Below are 17,792 nucleotides of genomic sequence, written 5' to 3' on the forward strand. Positions count from 1 at the left end.
ACTAGCCAGTCCAGTGGGGATAGGCTTGTACCCTTGCTCAGCCACCATTGAAGCAGAGAACACACTTCCATTGGTAGGCGAACTGAATAGTCCTGGGACAGCAGGTTCCAACATGACAGTAGGGAGCGTTAGAGTTGACACATGTTGCCCTCACCCACCTCTATGGTTGATGCCAAAAGATTGAGGACCTGAAGAAAGCTCCACATGCCAGGGGTGTATCATGTTCATCAACTGGCACATCATCTTCCTTATCCTGGAGGGTGGAAGGAAGACCTTGTCCTGGTTTGGTGTCAAACTGGACTCCCGGATATTCTAAGGACCGAGAGGGCTTGAGATTGCTCTTGTCCATGTTCACGACCCAACCAAGCTCCTGAAGCAGGGATATCACCCCGTTGGTCACTTGAAGGCTCTCTTCTAACAACTTTGCCCAGATCAACAAGTCGTCCAAGTATGGGTGCACCGGGATTCCTTCTTTCCTCAGTGCTGCTGCCACGACTACCTCCCTGTGCCTCCTTAGTGCTGACATATAATGGACTCCAGGTCAGATTGTGTAGCCCTAATATGGCAGGCACCACAAAGAGAGCGTCGCTTATGCTTCTTTGCTGCTGGAGCCATAATTAACAGTAGCTATGCACTCAGCTGGCTAGCTCTAGGAATTGAGTGTGCACAGATCTGGTACCGGTGCACTAAGTAGAAGCGCAAACTTATGCGTGTACGTATGTGCACCGGTATGCGCAATGTTAGGCACACAGCATGTGAGCAGAGCTGGAACGCATCGCTCGTACCAACAATTATGGAGGGCAACAGAAACACACAAATCCATGCGCAAGACGGCATCACTGTGGCCCGACATGTGGCGTGCCCACCGAGCATGAAGCGGGGCCTAGCCCATTGTGGGGGCCACTCTACCAGCTGGGAAGCCCCCTGCCTTTACCCCAACAGGATCAGGAATGTCATCAGTAAGGCATGCCAAGCAAGGAGACCAGAGGAAGACTTACTGAAGCCCTGCCCAGTCCCTGAATAGGAAGGAATCCTCTTCTCTTTTTACTTACCTGGGTTCAGCACTTACCGGCTGAGTGCAGAGATGGTCTCCGGCTGCGGGGGGAGAGGGCTTTGGCCATCACCACTGCATTCGGCTTCCTGCACCTGCTGCTGCCTTTCTTTTTCAGCAGCAAAGTCCACGCCGGGAACCGGCTACCAGACCAAGGCACATCTGAGGAAATCACCTCAGGAATTTTCAACTGGGGGAGGGACTGTTAGGTATCACTGCAGGAGCACAGGGCTCAACGATCCCCAATTTAAAGGTAAAATTTTCCTATTCCGAGTACAGAAATCCTACTATACCACCAATGCTGGTGTAGGGAAAGCATGTCCACATCTGCAAGGAGACAGAGAGATACTGGAGGTCATTGCAGAGGTATATCTAAGGCGACATCAGCTTTGAAACCTGACTCCATCTCCATCTGTTAGCAAGGGAGCATATAATCCATTGGTCCTGAGTCCATCTGGCTGCACGCTTTGTATATATAAATGCTTAATAAATAAAAAGTAAAAAAAAAACCCCAAAAAAACAAAAAACCACTCAGCACTGAATAATGTGACAAAGAATATTTGAGGATTTAGATTGGTGGGAGAATGCTACAGAATAATTTCACTGCTAGTGAAAAATAAATTCAGTTCTCATTAGAGAAGTTTATATCAGTTTGGCTGGGCATTTTGTGAGATGAACATGGGCCACTATTAAAAAAAAAATTGCAGAAAGCAATAATTCTGACATGAACACTAAATGCAGTCCCTGAAATTAACTCACACATACACAGACCTACTGTATTTACAAAAGCCTTAAAACTTGTACATTGACTTTTTATTAAGATACACAAGTCACATCACTGTAGTATAATGTATCTTTAGTTACACAAGGTTAATATTGAAAATGTAAAATCTCAGTACAAAACTGTAAAATACAATGGATTGTACTCTTAAAGGCATTTCACACTAAGCAAGAGGGGCAAGATTTAAGAGTTGAGGAAATCCTGATTATAACCCTAAATCACTCAGGGGTCAAATGTACTAAGGAGTAATCTCATATGTCTCCTGGAAAAATACATGGTAATATTGTTCCTAAAAAAAAAAAAAAAAAAAAAAAAAAAAGGTACTTAAAAGCACAGTCAATTTCTTGAAAATAAAAAAAAAAATTAAAAATCTGCTATTGTACTTGGTAACATTTTAAAGACTACAAAATTGAGTCTATTTAAAGCAGAACCTATGTTTATTCATTAAAATGCCTGCTAACATACATCATAAGTTTTAAAATCTTATTTTGAAAAAGAAATTTGCTGTCATACCCCAATCTCTCCAAAAAAAAAAAAAAAAAAATGGAGAGTTAACTATGAATGATTATTTTGCAAACCAATACAGAAAGCCAAAGTATGCTATCAGCGATAGTAAAATTTGTTCCGTTATGATAGCACAAGTTCAGCTTTTAAAAGCAAAAAGGTACAAAGATAGTAGTTTCAAGAAAAATCCTAATGTTTTCAGATTGCTAATCAGTTTAATAATACATAAGCCGAATTCAAACTAGTTATGTAGCTGCATTCTTAGATCTTTGTGGAAAACCATATACATACTGATTATGTTCACAGCAGAAATATTACCCAAAATTCTAATACCAAGTGGCATTAAATATGGTAAGCCCTCAATGTTATTGTAATGTATTTTTCCTATAGCAGTGCATAACAAATCACAGAACAACAAATTCTCAATGTGAGAAAGAAGCGTGTGGAATACCTTTAAAAGATACAAAATGTCAAAATGGGATGAACTACCATTAACTTTAATTTCCCATCCTATTATTGAACACTGTAAGGACTTAGCAAAAATAACATAAAAAATGCTTAACACAACCCCCATTAAAAAAAAAAAAATCTCAAAGAGCTTTATGTACACAAATCTTTAAAAAATACAAAAATAACTTCTATGTGCCAATTTCAGGTTTAAAACAAATCCTTCATTGTGTACACTCACTTGTTTCATGGCAAATATTTATGATATGTATATTAAGTATTCAGAGTAGCACAAATATGAGTACTTTCCTCCAGAATTTTCAGAGCAGATGCCTGTATTCAAATAAAGCAACATGTGAAATACTGTGTTATTACAAAAATTAGGTTCTGCCATTTTTATAGTTACTGCTTCCTTTCTTATGGAATCAAAGTTAAATCTGATAAACCATTACAAGCATACTAAAACTACATTAAGTTCTAGAGGCCATTTTATAACATAGAAAAAGAAATTCAAATATACAACATGCACCTATAACAGAATGTCATTCTAATTCCTTCCCACTTTCATAAACCTTACTTTAAGTACATCTAATAAAGTTTTCAAAAAAAAATTTAAAAGCATACGTTTAATAAAGTAATTTACAATAGCATTCTGGGACACAGAAAAAAGCAGAATTATACCTAATACACAAAAGGTCTACCACAAGTGGTAAAAAAAAAAAAAAAAAAAAAAGAAAATGAAGAAAAGAACACATTCCATTGCTGGTGTCTGATCTTCAGAGCTTGCAATTCACAGGAACCTGTGTCAGCAGTCTCCATTTCCTCCACAAACAGAAGTCTGATCATGAAATTAACTGAAAGAAATAACAAAACCACTTTTGTCTTTTTCAACATATTGGGGTAGATCTTAAAAACATACACGCGCGCGAACAAAAGTACGCTGGATTTTATAAGATATCTTATAAAATCCGGAGTCGGCGCGCGCAAGGGGGTGCACATTTGTGCAACCTGTGCGCGCCGAGCCCAGCGCGCGCTGCCTGTTCCCTCCGAGGCCACTCCGATTTTGGAGCGGCCTCGGAGGGAACTTTCCTTCGCCCTCCCCCCCACCTTTCCCTCCCTTCCCCTACCTAACCCACCCCCCCGGCCCTATCTAAACCCCCCCCCCCTTACCTTTGTTGGCAGATTTATGCCTGCTGGCGCGCCATCACCCGAACCGGGGGCTGGTCCGGAGGCCTCGACCACGCCCCTGGGCCGGCACCACGCCCCCGGGCCTGCCCCTGAAACGCTGCGTCATTCCCCAACACCCCCCCGACATGCCCCTTTTACGAAGCCCCGGGACTTGCGCGCGCCGGCGGCCTATGCAAAATAGGTGCGCCGGCGCGTGAGGGCCCTGCGCGCGTAAATCCAGCCGGATTTACGCGTGCAGGGCATTTAAAATCCGCCCCATTGCCTTCAAGTTTCTCATGAATAGGGTATAAAGTATTTCCAAAGTATATTACTTCTTTGGTTAATTTCTAGCCCACACAATCCTAAATTACTGGCAGGTTACAGCATACACACATGATAAATACAAAAAAGTTAAATTAAAAGCACAAATAAAATCAGACATTAATTTAATTAAAAACTTGACAAATACAAAATAAAACCGTATACAATGTACAACAAAATCATAAAAAATTTCTTTAAAAGTCTCAATAAATGCCTTCATTAAAGAAAAAAACAATTTAATGAAAACCCTAATCAAAAGCTAATCCAAAAAAGGCTTTTTTTTTTAATCCTGCTGTGGAATACTATTGAATGGTACGTATTTCATATGGTAATCTATTCCACAAAGTAGGGCCTGCTACATAAGTTTTTTTCCTGGTTTCATCTAGGCACGCATTACAAATTGAAGGTATATCAAGTAAATTTCGGCCCATAGATCTTAATGGGCAGGTACTCATATTTAGTTTTAGAAGCGAACTGACAATTCTGAAAGCATGATGTACTGTTACAATTTTAAATTATATTCTCCACAGGATTGGGAGGAGTGTGATCTGATAATCTGACACCAATAATAAACTGTGCGGTGGCATTCTGCACTGCTTCCAGACATCTGAACAGATATGCAAGTAATTCACCATAAAGGGAGATAACAATAATCCAATCTAGAGATTACTAATGACTGTAAAATAGTAGGGAAATGTACAGTTGTCAGAAATGGTTTATGATTGCACAATATTCAATTTATTAAAAGCACTTGTAGCCACTGCTTTTACCTGCTCCTTCATTGATAAATCGGACTCACATGCGAAAAGCCCCGTTAACGCATGCGATAGGCCCTTACCCGCATGCGAAAACGTGTTTAACGCATGCAATAGCACCATATCGTATGGTGTGATGCAAATATGGAAAATAGGAGGAGTTAGGGGCGGGGAATGGGCTGGGTTTGCTCATCTTGCGTTAGGCTGTGTGATAGCTGCTGCGACCGGGCGGTAAGGTTTTATTGCCTTGCGATGTCTCCCGCAAGGCCTATCTAGATGAATTGAAGCTCCCAGAGCATCCAACTAGCCATAAGAGAGAGAGAGCGAGACTGGCCATAATGTCATCTCCCTAGATAGGTATTTGTATCCCTATGGTAGGCCCACCTAGTAACTCAAGGTAAGGTTTAGGTATCAGTGTAGGGCAGGGGTGGGCAAGTCCGGTCCTCGAGGGCTGCAAACCAGTTGAGTTTTCAGGCTACCCCTAATGAATATGCATGAAATAGATTTGCATACAACTGAGGCAGTGTGTATGCAGGTCTCTCTCATGCATATTCATTAAGGATATCCTGAAAACCCGACTGGTTTGCAGCCCTCGAGGACCGGACTTGCCCACCCCTGGTATAGGGGGTTAGGGGCCCCTTTGACATTCAATGTTAGACGTACGAACAGAACAGTGGTCTCTTGTGAACATTTGATGACCCTTGGAGTGAGAAAACTCACTCCAAGATGAGATTTGGGCATAGTTCTCTCCACCTAGCTTTATGTTACCCAGGTAGAGGAGTCCATCAAGCTAGGTGGAGAGAACATTGCCCAAATCTCATCTTGGAGTGAGTTTCCTCACTCCAAGGGTCATCAAATTTCACAAGAGACCACTGTTCTGTTCGTACGTCTAACACTGAATGTGAAAGGGGCCCCTAACCCCTACACGGATACCTAAACCTCACCTCGAGTTACAACGCCTTGAGGGGCAAGGACCCCTCAAGGTTATTTTCATTCAACCTACAAGAAAGCTATATAAGAACTTCAATTTATTTTAAACCACCAACAAGAGAATTACACAAGAACTATCCAAGTTCAGCTCTGGAACTTCTTTGAAACCCCAAAGAATACCCCCAAAATACCACAAGGAATACCAAAAGAATTTGTCTAACCAACTCCAACTCCTTGGCAGTCCAAATCCCAATACCCACCCTCTTGACAGTCCAACGCCATTGTTTAGTGCCTCTACCCACCTTTAGGCTTTGTATATATTTGTATATAGTACTATTTGTATATAGTACTTTTTATGTAATCAACCCACATATTTATTTCCAAGTTATTTTCTTCCTGTTCCTTGTAAGACATTTACTTGTCACTGTTATTGTTCAAATTGTAAACCGAATTGATCAGTAATTCTGTTACTGGAAAGTCGGTATAGAAAAGTTCTAAATAAATAAATAAATACCTATCTAATGAGATGACATTATGGCCAGTCTCTCTCTCTCTCAAAAACATTGAAGGTGCAGTGTGGGAGGGTTTTTTGGCAGTTTATGTGAAGGAGAGTGTGTTCTGCAATGAAAGCAGAAGGACTCCAAGTTTCAGAAAGAACCCCGGATCTGGGATCTGAGCCGTGCAATTTCAATGGGTGAAGCGGTGTAGCATTTACTGCTTGGGCAAGAAGGTGTTGTGTTTTCCAGAGGAATCGGTGGGCCAACAATAACTGATTTAGGGAGGCATATCATGACTGTTTGTTTTGACGCTAGAGCGTTAAAACTAGGTTCGCGTAATCTGCGATGTAATTCTGGATAGTTCTGGGAAGGCTGATGAGAGCAGACTTTCTCTCAGTCTATGAGGACTGCGACCTGTGAGAGGACGAGCGGTTGGGCAGAGTCAGCAAAATAGGTAGAGTATATTGTGCCAGACACTAAGAGGTCGAGATGGAAAAAAACGCCTAGTGCAGCTTTCCATTCCTTTTTTTTTTTTTTTTTTAAATTGACGCCACCTGGAAGTACCCAGTCGAGGGTATGGAAAAGTAAAGTGGGATGTCTAGAAGTTATTAACTTCAGGTAGAAAATAGGAACACAGGGAGATGGAGCCACTTCCAACTTGTTGGATGATTCCTAGTGGAGCTCTGCAAGGAATCCAGAACCTGACAGTCCTTCTTTGGTGAAGCAGACTGGGAAACCGTGATTGTTTAGCAGAGCACAAAGATGAGTCTACGAAGGGTCCGCCCAAATGTCCGAAGAGTGGGTTGGGCCTCGAAGCTCCAGGCATGTGATGTGTCGCTCACACTGTAAGTGGGTTCCATCTGTGAATCCGTACATTGGTGAAATAGGGGACTGTTGCCCATTGAAGTGGTGTATCATGTGGGATGGGGTAAGCCCGCAGGTAACGCAGATGTGCCCCACCATCATTTCGTGTCTCTGCAGCTTCTGGGAGGGAGTGAGCCAGCAGCAGAGGGAAGATGAAGAACTGACTATTGGGTCCAGTGTGAATGGTACTTGTGGACGCGTATGCCGTGCGAGATAGATTGAGGATGTCCTGTAACCGAGAATGGTGAGGACTTGTTGGGCTGACGTCCGTGGTGGTCACTTGTAGTGCGATCAATACACTTTGCCAGGGCCTGTGTTCAGGCCAAAGAAGGAGAATTCTTGTCTGAATGATCGAAAAAAAGGGGTCATGAAAAACTGCAAGGCCTGTATGTGTCGCAGATGGGATTCTGCATACGTGAGTAGAGTGGATCAGGCAAAAAGAAGAAGTGGTGCATGGGAAGATTGGTCCCAGGGTGGACTGGCTAGCGGCCACCTGCAGGTAGTCGTCCAGGTAGGAAATATATATATATCTCTGAATCCCATGTTGATGAAAGGGGTGCGGCAGTACCACCACAGAATCCTTGGTGACAAAAACTTGTGGTGCCGAGGAGCTGTTCCTCATTGGGTATCTTCTGAGAGAACGAAGGCTCGGGTTCGACGTAGGCTATTGTACTCCATGTCAAGGGGAGTAACTCCAGTGAAGGTTTGGGGGGCGGGGGGGGGGCACACCACTGTGGCAGGAGATGATTGATTTCCTGTAGCAGAATCCTGTAGTGTGGATTGCGGTGGGCCCGGCAGTACAGGTAAGGCAAGAAAGAAGGTGAGAGAGTGTACCTCTGTATTACACTGAGAGTAAAGATCGATTGACCTGTGTCCCGGGATAGAATGAAGTGGGAGAGCCTGCTTCCTACTAAATGTGTTGGGAATAGGGAGTCCTAGAAAACTTGATGGCTTGTGGAGGCTGGCAGGGGCTCAAGAACACCACCGCTTCCCCTGCAAATATGAAGGTTGAAGTTGACACCAGTGGGTCAGTAAAACCAATATCGTCGGTATATTCTATAGAGATAAAAAATCATCCAGAAATATGATTTTGGTTAATCCTCCACGGACAGAGACATGACCTTTATTTTTCATTTCCATAGGTCAGAAGGGTTGTTTACCACGTGTAATATTCGAGAGGGAGAGGCAATTTGCCTTTGGTAATTTCCAAGTGGGGATTGAAACCTGGGATTTTTTTTGTTTTTTACTCTGGGTTCATTTTTCTGATCACTAGGTATTACTTTACTACAGAACCTCGATTGTTTTCGCCAGTTTGTCACCCATAAGAATGTCATAAAGATAAGATGGTTTGCCAGTTAATAGCACAGCTTTGCTCGTCCGTAAGGAAGGACAGCGACTAGCTGTCATGGTGCTGGTGGTAGACTTTTTGGAAAACATCTAAATCTTCATATAAGGTGGTGTCATGAAGTTTCAGCTATGACATGTAGTATTCAAAATTGGGTGTCCTGGGACAGAGAATTCAGAGACTGGAGACCTGCGTGAAAGATTGCACCCCGCAAACCATGTAGTTCTCCATTGTCGTATGCAGTACTGTGTTTTGGAGTGCCCTTCCAATGAAAGGGCCGGGATATACATTTCCCGTGCCAGGGGCACTGGATGAAGGTCAGATTTTGTACGTTCTTGACCCACATCCTTTTTTTTTTTTTGAGGTCTACTTGATAGGAAGCTGGACGTCCTCAGGAGGGGGATGCTCCCATGCTTGGTTCTTATAGTAAGCAACACTTGGGTGTCGGGAATACTCTGTAGGATTCCAAGCATTTGCTGTGCGGGTCACAGACTCTACGAGTTCCCACGTTGAGGCGGTCCCCTTCTCTTTTCTGGAAGTTAATAAGATGGGCCCGCCAAAGGAGAGATCGGTCACACTGCAGTGCAGCAGGGTGTGAGAAACACCCTGTGGAAACTAGCCCTATGGATAAGAGTGCCTGGAGAAGATTCCTATATGTGAAGATGGCGGGGGGAGCCGGTGGCCGAAGAAGGCTGTAAGATGGCAACCGCAGGATGATCAACTCCCGTCGGGTGGCTATTGAAGTTAGTGCTCTACAAACATTACAAGCTGCAAGAGCCCTGGAAGTTGGATACATCTTGAGGGATCCTGTCTGCAGCTCAGCCATGGTGCTACATTCAGCAGTGTCCATTGGGTGCAATGACGTCAGCTGAAAGTTGCCGTGTAGTATTCTGGCTCAGGATGTGTCCCGAAGGCCATGCATGTCCTCATGGAAGGGGGTCCTTGAGCACTGAACCTTGCCAGTGTCCAAAGAAGAAGAAAAACCCCTTCTCTTCTTTTTTTTAAATTTATTTTTTTTTTTTTTACCAACACACTGGAAGAAGGATCCTCGTGCACCCACGCCCCGACCCAATATCCCTGGGGGGTCCAGAGCCATCGCTCACGATGCTTTAACAATGTCAGTGAGCTGCTCGGTTGCCCGACGGCACACATGCTGGCATTGCAATGTAGGGCCGACCGGTCGACGCTGGCCAGTTCTGCATCAGTGCACCGCCGATTGTCTGGGTAGCCAGCGGACGCGGCAGCGTGCTGGTGCGCCGGTGGACGCGCCCTATTGTCTGTGGACACTGTGCTACTGCAAGCGCGCCGGCAAGCCTGCAGACGCGCTAGTGCCTTGGCTCGCCAGCAGAGGTGGTGTCTCGGCGCTCCATACATGTGTCGGGGCTTTGGGGCGCCTGCACCCATTTTGATGCTTTGGCGCCCCCGTGCACACATTGGTGCTTTGTGGCGCCTGCTTCGAAGCCTCAACATCCCCGTGCACACGTCTGTGTTTCGGCGCACCCGCTTTGGTGCTTCGGAGCGCCCGTGCCAATGCCCCGGCGCACATGTCGATTTCTCTGGGTGCCGGCGTACGCTTCGGTGGCTCGGAGATCTGCGCCGGCGGACGCATTGGTGCTTTCTGCGTGCCAGTGGGCACATTGGTGAGTCAACCATCGTGAAACTTATGCAGTCCTGGGATACAGAGTTTTCCTCCAGGTGTGGGGGAAGCAGTTTGCAGACTCAGTTATATCCCCCTTGCTCTTTCATCAACCTTTGGTGCTGTTTCTTCTCAGCTTTGCGCTCAATGCTCAGAATGAACTAGGAGATTATCTAATTCTGGGCCAATCCTTATGCATTAGCACTGATACTTCCTTTCGTATACCTTACCTTCAGCAGTCAATGCAGCTCCATGATCTTTGTGCTTAGAGGATGATTTGACACAGACTGAATGGATCTGGACCTTTTCTTCAAGACTAGAAAATGTTCTCATTTTACAGAGCTCAAAAGCTCTTAGAGACATCTACAGCAGATGTTGCAGTGTGAAACATGATCTTCACGTAAACACTTATAGCAGGTCTTGTGATAAGAAAATTACTTATCACCTGCTAATTTTCCGTTCCTGTAGTACCATGGATCAGTCCAGACGGTGGGTTATGTCCCCCATCCAGCAGATGGAGTCAGAACAGAACTTCTGAGTGTGCTGCTCTATAAGCCAGTGCACCCTCAGTATACTCTCAGTATATAGAATATCAAAGCCAAAGCCAGATAAATGAGGATAGTGATGAATCAAGCTACATAAACACAAAGTGAATGGGTAAACTACAAACTGGTATTAACAACTGAAATCGAACCAACTTGCAAACAGAACTGTGAGGCGAAGCCCCAGTGAAACAACTGCAATGAAGAAGCAGAGACAGAGGTTAGTTTGAGCAGTAAACCCCCCAACTTTTCTGAGGGGGGTATCTGGACTGATCCATGGTACTACAGGAACAAAAATTAGCAGGTAAGAAGTAATTTTCTTTTCCCTGTACGTACCAGGATCAGTCCAGATGGTGGGATGTACCCAAGCGTCCCTAAAGAAGGTGGGCCCCTAAGAACCCTGCTCGAACTACACGGTCCCCAAAGTAGCCGTAGGACGGTGACTGAAGCTGTAACAGATAGTGTCGCACGAAAGTATGCAGAGACTTCCAGGTCGCTGCTTGGCAGATCTCCTGAACGGAAACAGATTGACTGTCTGCCCAGGAAGCCGCCTGAGAACAAAGAGTGCGCTTTTACCCCCAGCGGTGGCTCCTTACCCGCTCCTATATAAGACGCTACTATGGCCTCCTTGAGCCATCGAGCGATGGTTGTCTTGGTGGCCTTATGACCTTTCCGTGGTCCTGACCAGAGGACAAAGAGATGATCTGAAAGACGAAATTCATTGGTGACTTCCAGGTAGCGAAGCAGAGAGCGCTTGACATCAAGTCTATGGAGATCCCGTGAGTCCTACGCAGGGAAGGAGGGCAACTCTACCATCCGGTTCAAGTGGAAGGCCGAGACCACCTTAGGGAAAAAGGAAGGCACCGTGCGTTATGACACACCGGAGTCAGTGAAACGGAGGTAAGGTTCTCTGCATGATAAAGCCTGTAGTTCCGAAACTCGACGCGCAGAGCAAATAGCCACGAGAAATACCGTTTTGAGAGTGGGGTCCTTGAGAGTAGAGGACCGCAAAGGTTCAAAGGGAGGTCCTGCGAGGGAGCGAGGACCAAATTGAGGCTCCAGGATGGACAAGGAACTGGACCCGGAGGCCTCAAGTGCTTGACAACCCCGAAGGAAACGAACTATGTCAGGATGAGAAGACAAGGACCTGTGTTCCTGTAGCGAACCAAGGACCCTAGGGCCGCAACCTGAACTCGTATAGAATTGTAGGCTAGTCCTTTGTCCACGCCGTCCTGAAGAAACTGAGGCACAGAAGCCGCCCTCGGACGTGTGGAGTTTGAAATGCACCAGGACTCAAAGACGTGCCACACACTGACATAAGCGATGGAGGTGGATGTTTTCCTAGCCTTAAGGAGGGTCGCGACTACAGGATCCGGGTAGCCCCCGGCGTTGACGTCGCTGCGTTTCAAAAGCCATAGCCGCAAGACAGAAGCGTTCTGCCTGGTCGAAAAATACTGGACCTTGGTGCAGGAGATGTGGCAGATGCCCCAGGCGAAGCAGTCCGTCCACCGCTAGGGTGATCAGGTCCGCGAACCATGGCCGGTGCGGCCACTCCGGCGCCACGAGGATGAACGGACCTGATGCTTCTTCTATTCTTCGGAGGACCTTGCCCACTAGTGGCCAGGGAGGGAAATACATAGAGCAGAAGGCGAGGGGGCCAAGGGACTACCAGCGCGTCCTCTCCTTCTGCGCAGTGTTCCCTTCTGCGACTGAAGAATCTGACCGCCTTGGCATTTTGAGCCGTGGCCATGAGGTCTATGTGGGGCATCCCCCAGCGTTGAGTGATAAGCTGCATCGCCTTCTCGGAGAGTTCCCAATCTCCCAGATCCAAATGTTGTCGACTCAGAAAGTCCGCCTGGATATAGTCCACTCCCGCGATATAGTCCACTCCCGCAATGTTTGAGGCCGCCAGATGAGAGAGATGCCTCTCCGCCCAGGACATCAGTCTGTTTCCCAGGGAAACTTGTTGGTCTCCTTGTGCCCCCCTGACCGATTGATGTATGCTACCGTGGTTGCGTGTCTGACATAGCTGGACCGCTCGATGCTGGACGAGTGGGAGAAACTGTTCCAGTGCCAGTACGCACCCGCCCTTGTTTCCAGCCGATTGATGGTCCACTTGGACTGTTGCGAGTCCACATGCCCCTGTGCCGACTTTGACTGGCAGACGCCCCCCAGCCGGACAGGCTGGCGTCCGTGGTGACCACCACCCGTCCGGAACCTCCAGGGCATTCTCCGGGCCAGATGGAGCGGGTCCAACCACCACCGGAAACTGTCCCCGGTGCACTGGGGGAGCGGGAGGACAAGCTGATAGTCTCAAGACACCGGTTTCCAGCGAGAGAGTAGTGCCCTCTGTACCGGGCGTAGATGTGCGAAGGCCCAGGGTACGAGATCTATGGTGAATGCCATAGATCAGAGGAGCTGCAGTAATTCCAGGTCCGTGGGAGCTGTAAGAGCAGAGAAGCGATGTACTTGCTCCCGAACTGATTGCGCCCGATCCGGCCTCAGATAGACCTTGCCGTTGGCCGTGTTGAAGCGAGCTCTCAGGAAATCCAAGATCTGCGACAGGAGGTGTTGATGCTGATGACCCAACCCAGGGATTGGAGAAGATGTACCACCAGAGAGACCGCAGCATGTCCCCTGAGCGAGAGTCTTGCACGAATGAGCCAATCGTCTAGGTATGGGTGCACCAGGATGCTCTCCCGCCGGAGGGCTGCTGCTACCACCACCATTACCTTAGAAAATGTTCGAGGAGTGGTCGCAAGGCCGAACGGGAGGGGCTTGGAATTGGAAGTGCTGCCCCAGAATCTTGAATCTAAGGAACCGCTGATGCTCCTGTAGAATGCCTGTGGACCGCTGCTATTACGGACCGTAGGGTCTCCATCCGGAAAGTGTAACACCCTGAGAGATTTGTTTAACTGTCTTCAGATCCAGGATCGGACGAAAGGAACCGTCCTTTTTGGGAACCACAAACAGATTGAATAGTGGCCGGAGCCCACTTCCATGGGGGTACGGTATATAGCCCCCAGATCTAGGAGTCTGTCGAGGGTCGGGCAGACCGCTAGCTGCTGGTGCGGGGACCTGCAGGGGAGAAGAGGGAATCGGTCTCTCGGGGGGTCTTACAAAATTCCAATGCTTAGCCTCGCCTTAAGATGTCCACGATCCACTGATCCGAAGTGATGCGGGCCCACTCCCTGTGGAAAAGCGAGATGCGTCCCCCGATTCTGGGTGTCGTAGGAGTGGGAGACTCTGGCATCATTGGGCGCCTTGTTGGCAGCCCTGTGGGGCACCCCATCCCTGGAAGGTCTGTGGCCTCGAAAGGACTGAGTCCACAACTGAGACCTGGTGGAAGGAGGTTGGGGTGTCGTCTGCCTGGTGGCGCGGGCTCTACACTGTGTTTGGAAGCGGTTCCTGGAGGGAGTGAAGGACCTGGGGCCGGAAGATCTAGGCCTGTCCTCAGGTAGCCGGTGTACCGCATTTTCCCCCAGGAGCTTGATGATCTGATCCAGATCCTCCCCGAAGAGAAATTTATCCTTGAACGGCAGAGATCCCAACCGCGCCTTAGACGATGAGTCCGCTGACCAGTTTCGGAGCCATAGAAGCCGTCGTGCCGAGACTACCGAGACCATGGATCTAGCTAGTACTCTCACCAGGTCATAAAGGGCATCAGCTCCATAAGCGACAACTGCTTCTAGGCGGTCTGCCTGTGAGGCTTCCTCGGGCGGGAGAGCTTGCGAAGTCAACAACTGTTGCACTCAACGAAGACCCCCTGCTGCGCCAGGGAAGTGCAGAGTGCTGCCCGCAGCCCAAGGGCGGAGACCTCAAAGACCCTCTTGAGGTAGACCTCCAGCTTCCGGTCCTGCAGGTCTCGCAGCACCGTGCCACCAGTTACTGGAATAGTTGTACGCTTCGTAACTGACGAGACTGCTGAGTCCACCGTTGGGACCCTAAGGAGGTCCAGTAACTCCTCAGGGAGGGGGTAGAGCTTTTCCATCGCCCTGCTGACCTTTAGAGAAGATTTGGGTGCATCCCATTCCCTGGCTATCAGTTGCATAAAGGTGGGGTGGTTAGAGAAGGCTCTAGCTAAAGGGCGGAGACCCGCCAGGACGGGATCCCCTTTCTTCCCCGAAGTGGAGGGTCCTGGCACGACGGGTGCTGGCACTTCCTGTGGCGGATCAAGATCCAGGTCCTGAAGGATATGAGGAATGAGGGCATCTAACTCTTCCTTCTGAAAAATGAGCAACACTCTGGGGTCGTCACCTTCCAGTTGGGCCTTCAGGAGGGGGTTATCCAGACCCTGCAGCGGATCCACGAGATCTGGATCGGACCCTGAAACAACACCCACTGACGGGGGGAGTGCCAATCCTATCCGGGAAGCCCCTGCCGAAGATCCTGACGTACCAGGCCCCGTGGTGTCCCCCACCCTAGGGACCTTGAGCGGTGGTGGTGCTGACGCTGGGTCAGGAGCATGGCCCATACTTGCCATGTATGCTTGGTGCATTAAAACCACGAATTCCGTAGTAAAATGAGAGGGCCTCGCGGGAGGTAATGCAGGAGGGTCACCAGGCTGCCTCCTGGGGCCCAAGGGCTGTACCGGGGTGAGAATCGGGGTGAAATGTCCCGGAGATCCTCCATCTCCTCTCCCTCCGTTCCTGCGCACACTGCCTCCGCAGCCAAAATGACCGCCGTTCCCGCAAGAGACGGGATAGGGGCCGACCCAGGCAGATGCAGGCGTGCCGTGGCGCGCAAAGATGGCCGCCTCGTCGGCAGTGAGGTGCCCTCCCCACCAGGGAGGCACCGCGAACAGACCCCCCTCACGGGAGAATCGAGACCCCTCTCCGCAGGCAGCGCAGCGCTCTGATCGTGGCATCAGCCCCGCGATTTAGACAACCCGAGCAAGAGGAGGGGGGACCGCGAGGTAACCAGTGATGTGGGCAGCAGGGAAATGCGTCTGCTGTGCCCCAGCCCCACTGTAGAGCGCTCGCTCTCCCCAGTCAGCAGTCCCGAGGAATGCGCGTCTCGGGACCGCGGGCCAAATCGAGGCATGGGGGGGGGGGGGGGGGGGGGGGGGGGGGGGGGTGGGGGGGAGGGGGGGGGGGCGGAAGGCACCAGTCAGCGATCACCCCTGAAGAAAAAACAGGTCCAGCAACCTAGAAAAAGAAAATCTTGAAGAATTCCCAGCACTTACCCCAATAGTCAGAACAATGAGAAAGAAGTAAAGAAACAAGCGTAGAGCGGGTTGCAAGTTTTGCAAGGGCAGTACCTGAGAAATAACTGACCTGCCTTTGCCTTTTTTTTTTAAACAAACTTGATTCACCAACAAACTCAATATGAAGTAGAAACAGGGAGAGGAAAAACAAATCCTACAATCCCAGGGGAGCTAAGGCTCCCCAGCTCCTATCTGCTGGAGTCAGAATAATACTGAGAGCATACGAGGGTGCACTGGCTTATAGAGCAGCACCCTCAGAAGTTCTGTTCTGACTCCTCATCTGTTGGACGGGGGACTCAACCCACCGTCTGGACTGATCCTGGTACGTACAGGGAAGATCAGTTATGGATATATACTGCCTACAGCCCAGGCAAAAACTTGAATCAGTCTTCACACAATCAAATGAAAAAATTTTGAAAGTGGGATCGCGACTGGATGGCTATCAGTAACCATCAGCTTAAGGTGAGCCTGACAAATGTTAATATAAAAAAACCCCTTAACAAAATACTGTATAAATGGTTAAAAAACCCTATTCTGACTTGGAGGTTTTTTTTTCGCAGGGGGTGGCTGTGGAAAGGAAAGTAATACCGATCCAAGAAAAAAAAGAAAGAAAACTGAAGAAACAGCTCAGTAGAGTCCAGTGCAACAAATATACTGCAGAGGCAGACTGCACACATCTACTGCTTACATTAAATAAAACTGAGACATGCTATGGGAACATGAGAGCTACTAAACATGTACAGAGAGCTCTCCAAGGATTTCACAGAAACCTACGGAAAATCACCACCATATCATAACATAATTCATGTGTGCAACTATAATGAATTGCTCCCCTCCAGGGAAATACACAGAACTAATCAAAAAAATTATAGCAGATATTCCAGCATTGCATTTTATAAAAATCTTAAGACACTACCTCTTTAACAGCTGCCTTGATGAAGTCTTTCCTATCAGATAAGTCGTATCTGGGATAGGTTTCATTCACCTAGAAAAAGCAAGAAAGCAAAACATTTGTTTCTCAGTATTCTAAGAGGAGGTAGTGAAGATACATTATATAGATCACCTTTATAAATCAAGTAGATATTTCAAGATCAGCACTGTCAACACAGAAGCTGGAACGAAACAAACAAAACCATGACAATGGAGAAATTACTTACCTGATAATTTCGTTTCCTTAGTGTAGCAAGATGGATTCAGAACCATGGGTATAGTGTGTTAGCAGTTGGAGACGGAGTCAGATTTCAATCTGACGTCTCAGCACTTCATATACCCGTGCAGGAAGCTCTGCTCTTCAGTATTCTCCTTGAAAAGCAATTGTGGATATATGTGTGTTGAATAACTTGATTAGCTTGTTAACTCGATCAACTTGAGTAACTTGATTAACTTGAACTGGTTGACGTGATTTCTAGCTGGAGATCGCCAGTGCACTCAACCAAGAAACTCAGACACCCTGCAATTATGTGTGTCTTAACTAGGGGTAAAGTCTGGCTTACCCGTGCTTGTCTTGCTCTCGGGATTGTCATCCAAGTTTCTTCTGATTTTGGGGCAGCCATGGGCGGGATATACTGAGTCCATCTGTCTACACTAAGGAAAACGAAATTATCAGGTAAGTAATTTCTCCATTTCCTAGAGTGTAGCAGATGGACTCAGCTAATCCCGAACCGGGTGGGAGGCTGCCCGTGGCCCACTTAGTACTGCCCTTGCGAATGCTGGGTCCTCTCTGGCCTGAACATTCAGGCGGTAGAA

At 47.7% G+C, this 17,792-nt stretch overlaps 1 long non-coding RNA gene across 1 annotated transcript; it reads right to left on the reverse strand.

Annotated features, from left to right (window-relative positions):
* Positions 1-1,841: 1,841 nt before the first annotated feature.
* On the reverse strand, positions 1,842-17,031 carry LOC115085112. Its single transcript, XR_003854715.1, has 2 exons — positions 16,963-17,031; positions 1,842-3,637 (listed from the first exon to the last, which is right to left on the reverse strand). It is a non-coding gene; the product is annotated as an uncharacterized LOC115085112 (long non-coding RNA).
* Positions 17,032-17,792: the final 761 nt, after the last annotated feature.

Source organism: Rhinatrema bivittatum, chromosome 2 (genome assembly GCF_901001135.1).
Source record: "Rhinatrema bivittatum chromosome 2, aRhiBiv1.1, whole genome shotgun sequence".
Taxonomy (NCBI): Eukaryota; Metazoa; Chordata; class Amphibia; order Gymnophiona; family Rhinatrematidae; genus Rhinatrema; species Rhinatrema bivittatum.